At 36.0% G+C, this 12,215-nt stretch overlaps 1 protein-coding gene across 4 annotated transcripts in view; it reads right to left on the bottom strand.

The window, feature by feature from the left end:
- The window catches only part of inpp4aa (inositol polyphosphate-4-phosphatase type I Aa), a 38,117-nt gene extending 25,937 nt beyond the window's left edge, over nt 1-12,180 (bottom strand). For all 4 annotated transcript variants that reach the window (XM_067443458.1, XM_067443460.1, XM_067443459.1 and 1 more), the window contains exon 1: nt 12,046-12,180. The gene's annotated coding sequence lies outside the window, so the exon portion shown is untranslated. The remainder of the gene's footprint in view (nt 1-12,045) is intronic.
- Nucleotides 12,181-12,215: the final 35 nt, after the last annotated feature.

Here is a 12,215-nt window from a genome sequence, read left to right as displayed (position 1 = left end):
AGGGATTGAAATTTACCACACTTATATTTAGCATTGACATTTCACGCATATTAACCACCATTCTCCACACTTTCATTCTCAAGCCTCATTCAGACTTCATACATATTTAAAAGCAATTAGGCCAAATGCTTAATGCTAATATGGAAATACATGGAAAAACAGATGACAGTGGTGATAAGTTTGTTGATGTTTTTTAAATGTTGTCTCACCATGAGGCTCTTGTTTTAGTCGCTCATCTGAATCATTCACAGCACAACAAACACATTCAACAGATACAATATGAAAAGACTTTGAAAAAAGAGATTTATGGAGTGAAGAATGGAACTGGTGATGATTTTCTACAGAATGAGGTTAAATGTTATGACATTTAAATGTAATTATGGGTTTATTATTTTAATTATACACTGCCTTTTAAAATAACCTAACCTCTTCAGCAAGGGAGCATTAAATTGATCAAAATCAACTGGTAGTACTGACTGAGTACTGTGTGTATGTTCGGTACCCACTGAAAGACGCTGGTTTGAAAAAAACACTCTCATTTACAATCATATCTATTGAGCATGTGATCGCAATGGCCTATCAGAGGTGCTAGTCAGTAAGTAAGTAAGAATCCAAATCTGCTTACCGTTGAAAACCAACATTGCGTCCCAATTCACATTAGGCCTATAGTTTTCGCAAATAGAATTAGTACGTCCCAAATCATAGTACGCTGAAATGAGTATTCCAAAGAATCCCAGATGGTCTACGTTTTCCAGCTAGAATCTAAGGTTCAGATCCGTGCACACTCTAAGGGCTAATATTGCCCACAACCTAATTTGAGATGGACGAGTCCGACGTGCTTTTTGATATGGACTTCATCACTGTATAGAATAATTATGCATCGTCTGCTTCACTCTGTGTAAGAAGCCACATCAGCTCACAAACACTCGACTGACAATATGAAGTGAGGTTAAACATGTTATTAAACGTTGTCTTTTGTTGAACAGGTTTATGAACGCTTCACTAGTTTGTGAAGATGATTGATTCCTGTTGCTTTTTCAAATGGACATTATAAGCGACTCAAACTCGCAGTCTTTCAGACGGAGCAGAATTTACTCCTCATCACAGAGCTGCTCTTCGCTAACAAACTGGGCATTGATTTATTATTTCATTAAAATCGCAGCCTTTAAAGGTCCCGTTCTTCGCGCGTTTTCGAAGCTTTGATTATGTTTACAGTGTGCAATATAACATAAGTTCATGTTTCACGTGTAAAAAAACACAGTATTTTTCACACAATTTACTTATCTGTACACCGCTGTTTTCTCTGTCCTAAAAACGGCCTGATGATTTCCTTGTTCTATGAAGTCCCTCCTTAAGGAATATGTAACGAGTTCTGATTGGGCCAGCGCTTCCCGTGTTGTGATTGGACAGCAGCTTAGCGGACTTTGCCCGGAAAGGTCCTGCCTCTTACCATAAAGGGGAGATGCAAGGGGATTTACAGGTATTATTTATGCTCTAACAGCAACATTTCACACTAACTAAAGTTTTAAAGATGGAATCGCGAAGAACGGGACCTTTAAGCTTTCATAATCCCACATTGCCCAAATCGCGATTGCGGTTCGATTTCGATTAATCGTGCAGCCCTACTGAAACCACACAAGGTTTTGTTTCAACACAAGCCGAGTGCTTGCTAATCCTTTTATTATAACTACAATGTAAATCAGAGATTAAGTGTACAATTAAGACTGCTTTTTTTATTATCATTATAACAGGAGTTTTCGCGGAATTCAGTGAGCTTGTGCTTTAGAATTTGCCTTAGTGATTATAAAGGAAGGCCTCTTCTCTTGCTTTGTTTTATTACCCATTCACAATCTGAATACAAGTTTAGTTTTTCATGCTGCTAGTGCTAAGTACACTGTAAAGTTTCTGGATTGACAACCATATTTAAATGTACAATTGAATCAGAAGTTATGCTGTGTGTGTTGTGTATTTGCTATAAAGTATATGTCCATAAAGCTTTAGTGGTTTTTTAAAATTTAATTCAACAAACAGACGCTGTACAATTTATTTTGGATGCCAGTGAGCACTGTTGGTTCAATTATCAGGAAGTGGAAGTTACAACCCCTGCTTCAAAGAAGTCATTTCTCTAAGCTCTTTGTGTAAAAATGGAGATGACTTGAGAGAGAAGTCCCAGAGAAGCCCACTTTAAGGGAACTAGAGCACAGGTCAGCTATATCTTGCCATTGATTAAACAGAACCTTGTGAAAACATTTCCAATTTAACACTTTCTACACTGGACAGGACCAGTGATGTTTGCACTAAAGGTGTTGAAGCTGCACATCATCTCAGAATGTTCACTAACCCAGACTAATAATCATGAAGAACAAGAAAATGGAACATGAAAGTGTATTATGCATATACTTTCATTCAAAGAATCCCTCTTTCCATTAGATGTATAATTAGAAATTATGAATGTATAATTAGAAATATTATTTTAAAGGTTAGATCACCCAACAATTTAAATTATGTCATTATTTGCACCCTCATGTCATTCCAAACCCACTTTCATTTATCTTTGGAACACAAATGAAGATCTTTTTGATGAAATGAGAACTTGCTGTCCCGCATTGATAGTTATGGCAACTGAAACTTTGACACTTCAAAAAGTTCATAAAGAGATTGTAAAACAAATCCATATGAATGGAGTGATTTACTACAGATTTTCTGAAGAGACATGACTGCTTTATATGATGAACAGATTGAATACAGACCTTTATTTACATATAAACATTGATCAGTGAGCATAAACAGAAGCTTAACTGAACCGGCTTGATAACAAACCTCATTGGTTCTTGCAGAAGCACAGACGTGCTGAGTAACACAGGAGAAATAACCTTATAGGTTTTTGTGGAAGCTCAAACGTGCTGCATAACATGAGAATGAACCTCATTGGTTCTTGCTGAAGCTCAAACATGTTGCGTAAAACACGAGAATTAACCTCATTGTCAACTTGCACTTTGTTGTTGCCTTGTCTCTTTTATTTTAATTTTTTTGTTTTGTTGTGTTTCTTAAGCTGTTGTCTCCACTAGAGTTTGTAATAAACATTATAAAAAATAATAATTAAAAAAAAACACACGATAATGAAAGAATGAATCTCAATGGTTCAAACGGAAGCTCAATGCTTGAGCTTCCGTTTACCACAAATAATGTGTGATTTGAGGAATGTTTTGTAAATAAAAATTCAAAGGTTTGGCATCATGTTTTTTAACATTTTGTTTTCTTACAAAAAGATTTTCTTTTAAATTAATAATACTAAGATGAATAAGTGCTCAAATGGCTTCACATCAGCGCATCGCATCTGCAACTAAAATCGAGCTGCACAGTTGACACAGGATTTGCCACCTGCACAATCGAGACAGTGTCGCATCGTCACTAAAGTTTATCATTTGCATTTATTTTTTAAGTATTGCCAGTGTTCACTCAGCACTCACGCGCTCTCCAAGAGACCGTAATCTTACACACACACCTGACACACACACAGCCCATCTCACAAAAAGCTTGCGAGTACAAATTGCGCTGCAATGGTCAAAATCAAATACATACAAAATGTACTAAATTGCCATCTTGACGAGTATGCACATAAACCCCTGCCCGACGTGACTCGCGAGATGGCATTGGCATCCAGTAGCTTGCATTATTTTATTTTTTGGATATGATGAAGTTGGTTCCTTAACTACATCATATGGTCATTATATTAACAGAAAGAAAAAAAACTTGCCATAGTTTTGTCCTTTGTGACAGTAGCCAGTTTTGGTGTAACAAGTTTTACATATAGCTGCCATATATCAGTGTTTTAAGAGGCAACATCCCATTAAGCTGATCTGATGTGTGTTGGTCTGCCTAACCCCTCTGTTTGGAATCATTTTATTTTACTCTGCCTTAAGATGGCCTACAGTAGCCTTAAGTTATCTAATTTTTTAAAATAAACACTTGGTGTTTCTTCAAGATCTTGACTCTAGCCTATTTCTACAGTTTTTTCTCTCTCAATACAGTTAATTTAGAGTTAGTTTCATTTCTACAAATGGTGCTAACTCTGCAAGATTATAGATAAAAGATTCCCATTCCCCTGCCATTCTGTGATCGGCAATCGGCAGATCATGATCTTGGTGATCAGTAATAGGTGATCGGCCCCAAAAATGCTGATCGGAGCATCTCTAGTTTTTACTGAATTTCTTATCAAATAAATACAACCTTGGTGAGCACAAACGTATTGCCAAATTATGACCGGTATAGTGTATAACAAAATTCATGATTAAAAAAAATAAACATTTTATGTTTTTAAGCAAAATAATTACATTTCAGGCAGACTGCTAAAATAAAGTGGCGGGAATAGCTGTGCAGCGTCAGAAATAGAGATGGGTGTCTATCATCTTGAAAGCTCAACGTCATGGACACTTGTCCCATTCACAATAAAAGGAACACAATTTATTTCAGGCTCATCACGGCACATTGCTTGGCGCTATGATAAAACTCAGTATTCATCTTCTGAGTGATATTAATTTCTCTCATTTTACTTCTGGACAATTTTGTGTAATTCCTTCAGCTCAAAACAGTTGCATGCATCAAGACCTGATTGAAAACAGTTACTTTTGTAAAAAAAAAAGAAAGAAAAAAAGACAATGGCTAAGCAAACAGACCTTCACATGCACACTGTTGCAGTCTCATGCTAAACTGTCAGTTTTCAGTCTGCCACACAATCTCACAACAACCACATTTTGCTTAACCAGGAAGTGTGAGTGACTTTCTCTTTAGCTGAGCTTTCTTGGACTGGCAGTGAGCAGAGAATGTCTTTTTAACTGTTACCTCAGCAGAGCTGTGTATACATGCTACAGACCTGCATATTCAGGCCTTACAATCAATACCCCTGTTGCAGTGCTTTCATTCAGTGTGGGCTTGACAACAACGTGCATCGAGGTGGGCACCTTCTTGAAACCTAAAATGTCCACTGGGACAAGTTTACTTTTTAGGAGAGGGTCTGCTCCTATGTTTTTGTATTTAAAATCCATGACAGAAGTTTCCAAAGATAAATAATATCAAAAGAGTTCTGGGCATATTGCATCCTTTGATACATTTCGGCAAAAAGATCAATAAAAAGAGATCTAATGTAGGCGTGATGAAATTATGTTATGGACTACTGTTTCAGCATCTCTGAAACTAAAAGAGGAACAGAGGCAGGCAGTATTACAGAGGAAGGGGTATACATCTTTCATGTCTAAACACAGATTAGAGTGAGCTGAATCTTGAGGCCTATAACAGGGTTAAGTTTACAAAAAGCTAACAGACAGTTACACCTCGATGTTGAGTGGAAATACTGCCCTGGACTATACAAATATTGATGCATGTATCATTGACATAGCAATGTAAAACATTAATTACCAAAATAAGCTAATAACTGAGCGTTTTTTTCTATTTCACTTCTTATGCATAAACATAAAGAGGAAATGAACCCATGCATGAGAATATTTCTGCATGAAAAGCATTTTATATGCTACATGTGGCATCTGTACAAATCCATGAGACACTACCGTTCAAAAAAATAAAAATAATAATCGTTTCTTGAGCAGCAAATCAGCATGATTTCTGATTTAAGCACCCACCACTATAAAAAATAAATCTGTAAAATAATGGGGGAATAAAATACTGGCAGCTTATCACCTGGACATTGTCCAGTAATTTTATGGACATTTACGCTAACCATAACGTAGAACGCAATGAAGTTCAAAATTCTAAAGACAGATATAACACCTGTAAAAAAAGAAATATGGAAAAATAGAAAATCCTGTTCATTTGTGCCCTATTTTTACTGATTTTTTTAAAGTGCACTTAAGAATGGCGTAATGCTGCTGAAAATTCAGCTGTGCTATCACGGAACAACATTTTAAAATATGCTAAAATAGTAATTGTAATTATAATATTACAATATAATAATAATAATAATATTACACAATATTACTGGTTTACTGTATGTTTCATCAAATAAATGCAGTGAGATGCAGTCAGATCTTTTAAAATAATAATGAAAAAATGAATTAGCATTTAAGGTTTAGCATTCATTTTTGTTTTGCAGAGAAAAAGAATGGACACATTTCATAATGAAATGGTGCATCACTGAACTGTCAAAGAGAAGAACAGAAGTCTTATGATAAAACATGGCATCTTTCATAGGAATGTTGGTCATCTAATCACCCTTATGCCAATTTAAACCTGTGTGCTTTTGAATTTTCATGAAACATGAAAATATATATATATATATATATATTGAAGAATATTTACACAGCCCTTTGCCATACAAACGGTTCAAATAGTAATTATTTTTCAAACAGCAGGCAAATCTGAATTCCTCATGTTAGAACTTTTCAGGCAGACATTCCGCAATATTAATTGCAAGTGATCAAATAAAGATTTGTGTGTCCAGACATAGCCACCCCTATATCTGCACCGGTTGCTTTGGTAATGATGTAGGAATATCCACGTATGTGACATGGTTTTTAAAATGGACGAAGGAAAAATGGAAGTGCATCATATCACTCTCCAAATAAGTGCCCTGTCAAGTTGTGAAGCAGAACTCCTCCATCACACAGGAAAATGCAGAAATCTTTGAAGATGCCATTTGAACGTCACCAGTTTTGATGTTTGTTGCGTTAAGAGTGACACAAAAGACTGTTTAAAATCCAATCTGAGTTATTTTGAGCTGTTTTGAATGGATTCATCAAACTGTAATTAAAGCAGGACTTCACAAACATAAACAAACAGCCATTTTCTTTTAGTAATGAGTCATCGTCTGGGTGAAAACTGGATTTTCCATGCTTTCCTTTCATAGACCTTACATCAATTTTTCTGGCTGAGCAAAATTCAAGAATGAGCAGCCTATCCGCCCCTGTTTGTCTCATGGCACACAGCTAAATGGTGTGAAGAAATCATAACAAGTGAAGAAGGGTAGACAGGAGACATACAGAAACAGGGATGAAAGTATGCTCTATATTCGGGTTTCACGCACGAATTGGCAAAATAACAGTAAAGCACTTGTCATTGGCAGCAATTGTCTCGCCAATAAGAGTATCCATAAACTTTAGTGGCAATGGTCAGACTCAAAACAAGGATCATTGTTTTAAACCAAGACAGACAGAAAACAAGGATCATTGTTTTAAACCTAGACAACATTAGTAGTCTCTGTAAAGGTCAGCGAGTACCTCTTGAATATAGTTTTTAGAAATGGGGAAATAAACCATTAGCCTGATAAGATATCAAGCAAAATTTCCTTTTAGAACATAAAGCTCCAGGCTTATCATTATAGCATTCATTTTCCAGCATTCTCCTTCAAAGATCAATCATAATTCTCCACCCTTACGTTTTCACACAGCAATAATAATAATAATAATAATAATAATAATAATAATAATAATAATAATAATAATAATAATAATTAAAGCTGCAAGCAGCATTTAGCGGGGTTCAAGCGTTTAAGGCCTTTAAAGCACATAGGCATTAAAGACATTAAGTTTTATTTAGCAAGATTTTAAACACTGAAATAATAGATGGAAAAGTCCATTCACAGCCAATATAGGCAATTTACCATAGGAAATGCATGGTTTTTAAAGCTTTTTAACAGTTATAGCGCCACCTATAGTCCGATCTCTTTAAAACTTTGCATGCTTCATCAGCATGTCATGCCACATATACCCAACAATATTCGTGAATTTTTGAGCTTCCCTTTTTGGTTAGCGCCAACTAGTGGCCGATTTCTTTCAAAATTCTTACAGACCTCTAGGACCATGAGTCAAACATGCCCACCGAGTTTCGTTCCGATGGACCTCCGTTAACCCCATCTAATAGGTGCTCAAAATTCATTGGCTGATGGCGGCCATGTTTTTTGAGATACACCAATGTCCTCATAGACTTATATAGTAACTTGGGCCAAGACACTGCATACCAATTTTCAGGTCAATCGGACTAGCGGTCGTTGTTTTTTTCACATTATAGCGCCACCAACTGGTCAAACGTCGCAATTTTTTTATCGAGACCAAAAAATGAGCCCATACACATGTGTACCAAGTTTGGTGAAGATATCTCATTTCCTTCTTAAGTTATAGCCTTTTTAGTAAAATAGGCTCCGCCCACAACATTCTTTTTCCACCCCTTAGCAACCGTAAATCGAAATTTCTACTTTTCTCAATGAATATTGATATTCAGACTACAGAGAACATTTTGGCACTGGTTTGGTTCCGATTGGGCAAAAAACCAGGGACTAGTTCGCAAAAGTAGGTATTTAAAGCATTTGACGCCTTTTGCATGAAAGGTTTTTAAGCACTGAATGAATTTGAGAGATATCAGGTGAAATGAAGTGATAAACTGACAAAATGTGATTTTTAAATGTTATAATAGTGACTTTACAAAGTCTAAAGTCTATGAATTATAGAACAAAATGACTAATTTAACCAGTAGGGTGGCAGCAGAGAAACATTCATTGGCTCAGTTTCATTTACCATGATTCTATTATGATTTACCATAGTTTACCACAATTTACCACATTCTAGTATGATTAACCATGATTATTTTGTGATTTACTATAGTTTACCACAATCTAGTATGATTTACCATGATTTTATTGTGATTTACCATAGTTTACCATGTTGTATTATGATTTACCATGATTCTAGCATATTTTACCATGATTTACCATGTTCTAGCATGGTTTACCATGATTTACCATGTTTTAGTATGATTTACTATGATTCTATTGTGATTTACCATAGTTTACCATGATTTACCACGTTCTAGAATGATGTACCATGATTCTATTGTGATTTACCATAGTTTACCATGATTTACCACGTTGTATTTTGATTTACCATGATTCTAGCATATATTACCATGATTTACCACATTCTAGCATGGTTTACCATGATTTACCACGTTCTAGAATGATGTACTATGATTCTATTGTGATTTACCATAGTTTACCATGATTTACCACGTTCTAGTATGATTTACCATGATTCTAGCATATATTACCATGATTTACCACATTCTAGTATGATTTACCAAGATTCTAGCGTATTCCATAAAAAAAATGATTTACCATGATTCTAGCATATATTACTATGATTTACCATGTTCTAGTATGATTTACCATCATTCTAGCATATATTACCATGATTTACCACGTTCTAGTATGATTTACAATGATTCTAGCATATATTACTATGATTTACCATGTTCTAGTATGATTTACCATGATTCTAGCATGGTTTACCATAGTTTAACATGATTTACCATGTTCTGGCATGGTTTACCACAATTTACCACATTGTAGTATGATTTACCATGATTCTTTTGTGATTTACCACGTTCTAGTATGAACAAATTAATTGGTCAACATTGTCAAAATGTCATTTGCAATGTAGTTATAATGATTTTCTAAACTGGCTTACTGACCAGAATGAACCAATGAGTGGTCTTCTGCTGCCCTCTGGTGGCCGTTTATTATAGCAATTTTTGGGAACACACCATTTAAAGCAATGGTACCTCATCACATTTCTCACTTTTATAGAGGCATATATTGCCCGATCTCCATGAAATTTTTCATGCTTCTTTAGAGTAATATTCTGCACGTGCCCACCTATTTTTGTGAAGTTTGTAGTTTTCATTCAGGATTAATAGGTTTTTGAGCATGCTTTGCCAGGCCCCCTCTTTTTAAATGACCCTGTTATAGTCATCCAAATTCAAAAGTTCAACTTTTTTTCAATGAATATTTATCTAGAGAGTCTAGAGAATTGCCCTAGATTGGTTTGGTTCCGATCGGGGAAAAACCAGGGACTAGTTTGCAAAAGTATGTTTTTAACATAGTTGCAAATATTTAATTAATGATATGATTGACAGCAATAGTTCTAGAGGCAAAGTTGTTCAACATGAGGAGATCTATCAGGTGATATGCATATTTTGTGGATGGGTGCCACACCACGTGATTACAGAGCCATAAAACTCGTTAGCGCCAACTAGTGGCCGATTTCTTTCCAAATTCTTACAGACCTCTAGTGCCATGAGTCAAACATGCCCATCAAGTTTTGTTCCGATCAGCCTTCGTTACCCTTGTCTTATAGGTGCTCAAATTTCATTGGCCGATAGCGGCCATATTTTTTAAGATACGCCAATGTCCTCATAGACATACATGGTACCTTGGGCCAAGACACTGCATACCAATTTTCAGGTCAATCGGACTAGCGGTCGTGTGGTTATAGCTATTTTCATGTTTTTTTCACATTATAGCGCCACCAAGTGGTCAATCGTCGCGATTTTTTTATCGAGACCAAAGAATGATCCCATACACATGTGATCCAAGTTTGGTGAAGATATCTCATTTCGTTTTTGAGTTATAGTTTTTTTAGTAAAATAGGCTCCGCCCTGAGCATCCATTTTGAATCCACTTATCTTTCGTGAATCGAAATTTCAACTTTTTCTCAATGAATATTCATATTGAGACTACAGACAACATTTTGGCACTGGTTTGGTTCCGATCGGTCAAAAAACCAGGGACTAGTTCGGAAAAATAGGTTTTCAACAAAATTCAAAATGGCGGAAAATTTTTAATGACGGAAATGAAATCAGAGATATACGTTTTGTTTGTCATGGTCTCAGCTTTCCAATGATATAAGACACTTGAGTGTGGATCAAACGGTTTAGGAGTTATGAGCCATTTCGCGCTTTTGGTTGCTATAGCGCCACCTATGGGCCAATCTGGCTCATAATTTGATAACCTCTCCTCGATTTTTGTACTACCTATTGGCCAAGTTTCAAGTCTCTAGCCCTTACAGTTTGGTCTGCACGATGCGTTTTTCGGCTGAATAATAATAATAATAATAATAATAATAAAAATCAGTACAAATACAATAGGTGTTCAGCACTTCGTGCTTGAACCCCTAATAATAAATCAACTAGTTAATCCACTGGTTAGGAATGAGAAACTATAATCTCTGCATTAGATCTCTCACTGGAAGGCTTTTGTGAATTGTTGTATAAGCTTGTGAGCATGTTAGCATGTGAGTCTTTGGCCAATCAACTTGCCATTAGCGTTGATCCAGGAACTGAAAAATATTAAAGAACAGTGAACCTTTCATATTTAACAATAAGAGCTGTTTACATTTGAAAACGAAATCAACTAATTAGAGAAAGTTTTGAGGAAGAATGAGCATTGAGACAGCCTTGATGTTTATATTTACGTAATTACTTATATTTAATTCATCCATTTTTATAAAATACCGCTGATTACACTACTCTAACATCAGAAAAAGCGTTATTGTTTAAAAAATAATTATTGAATAATTGCTTAAAAAGAACCGACTCAAACGAGTCATTCGTTTCGGAATCGTACAACGCTGGTCCCGCTGTTTGTTTTGATTCACTAAGAAGAATCGGTTCATAAGAGTCATTCTTCGGTAACGGGAAATGTACGCTGCCTGTTTTTAGTAGGCTAATGATGTTGTGTCGTCTCTTAATAGTAGACATTGTCCGTGTATTTTAGTACAGTGTTCCGTCTGCACTGCACTGACAGAAACCGGACGTCATGAAAACAATTCGGTTCCGGTATTTTTCTGCAATAAAAATCGGGTCTATGTTCCATCCCTATGTGTGGCACCTTGTGAATAATATAAACAGACAATGTATGACTCATCTGATTCTTTTACCTCCAGGAACATAATTGCATATTGAGAAAAGCCGACAACATCTAGACATTGCTCTCATGACGAAATATAAAGCGTGATGACGACTGAATGCACGATTGATTGCGCGCTCCGTTATGCCTTATAATAAAGACATTTTAAAATAAAGCACTCAACCTGCTACTTATCACTCTCACCCAAAAGCTTATGCCATATCACGCACTTTGTGCTGTGCATATTAAGATCAAATGTATTTCCTTTTTCTTCATTGCTTCCTTCCAAGCGATTAACTAGTACTAACACAACTGCGAACATTAGCAGCTTTAAAAAGGCAGCAGAGATCACTTACTTTTCAGTCACTGATATGCTCCATGATTTAAAGATAGTATGCAGACCAGTGTTTTGATACACGGCGATCTCTCCGCAATTCGTTCACTTGCTCTGCATTGTGGACTCGCCCTGCCGTGACGTCACAGCGCATTACGTCAGAGTTGTTGCTCTAAAAACCCCGCCTCGTTC

The sequence above is a fragment of the Pseudorasbora parva genome, chromosome 5 (genome assembly GCF_024679245.1).
Source record: "Pseudorasbora parva isolate DD20220531a chromosome 5, ASM2467924v1, whole genome shotgun sequence".
Taxonomy (NCBI): Eukaryota; Metazoa; Chordata; class Actinopteri; order Cypriniformes; family Gobionidae; genus Pseudorasbora; species Pseudorasbora parva.
Note: the sequence above shows the minus strand (reverse complement) of the source record. Positions and strands in the feature narration are given on the sequence as shown.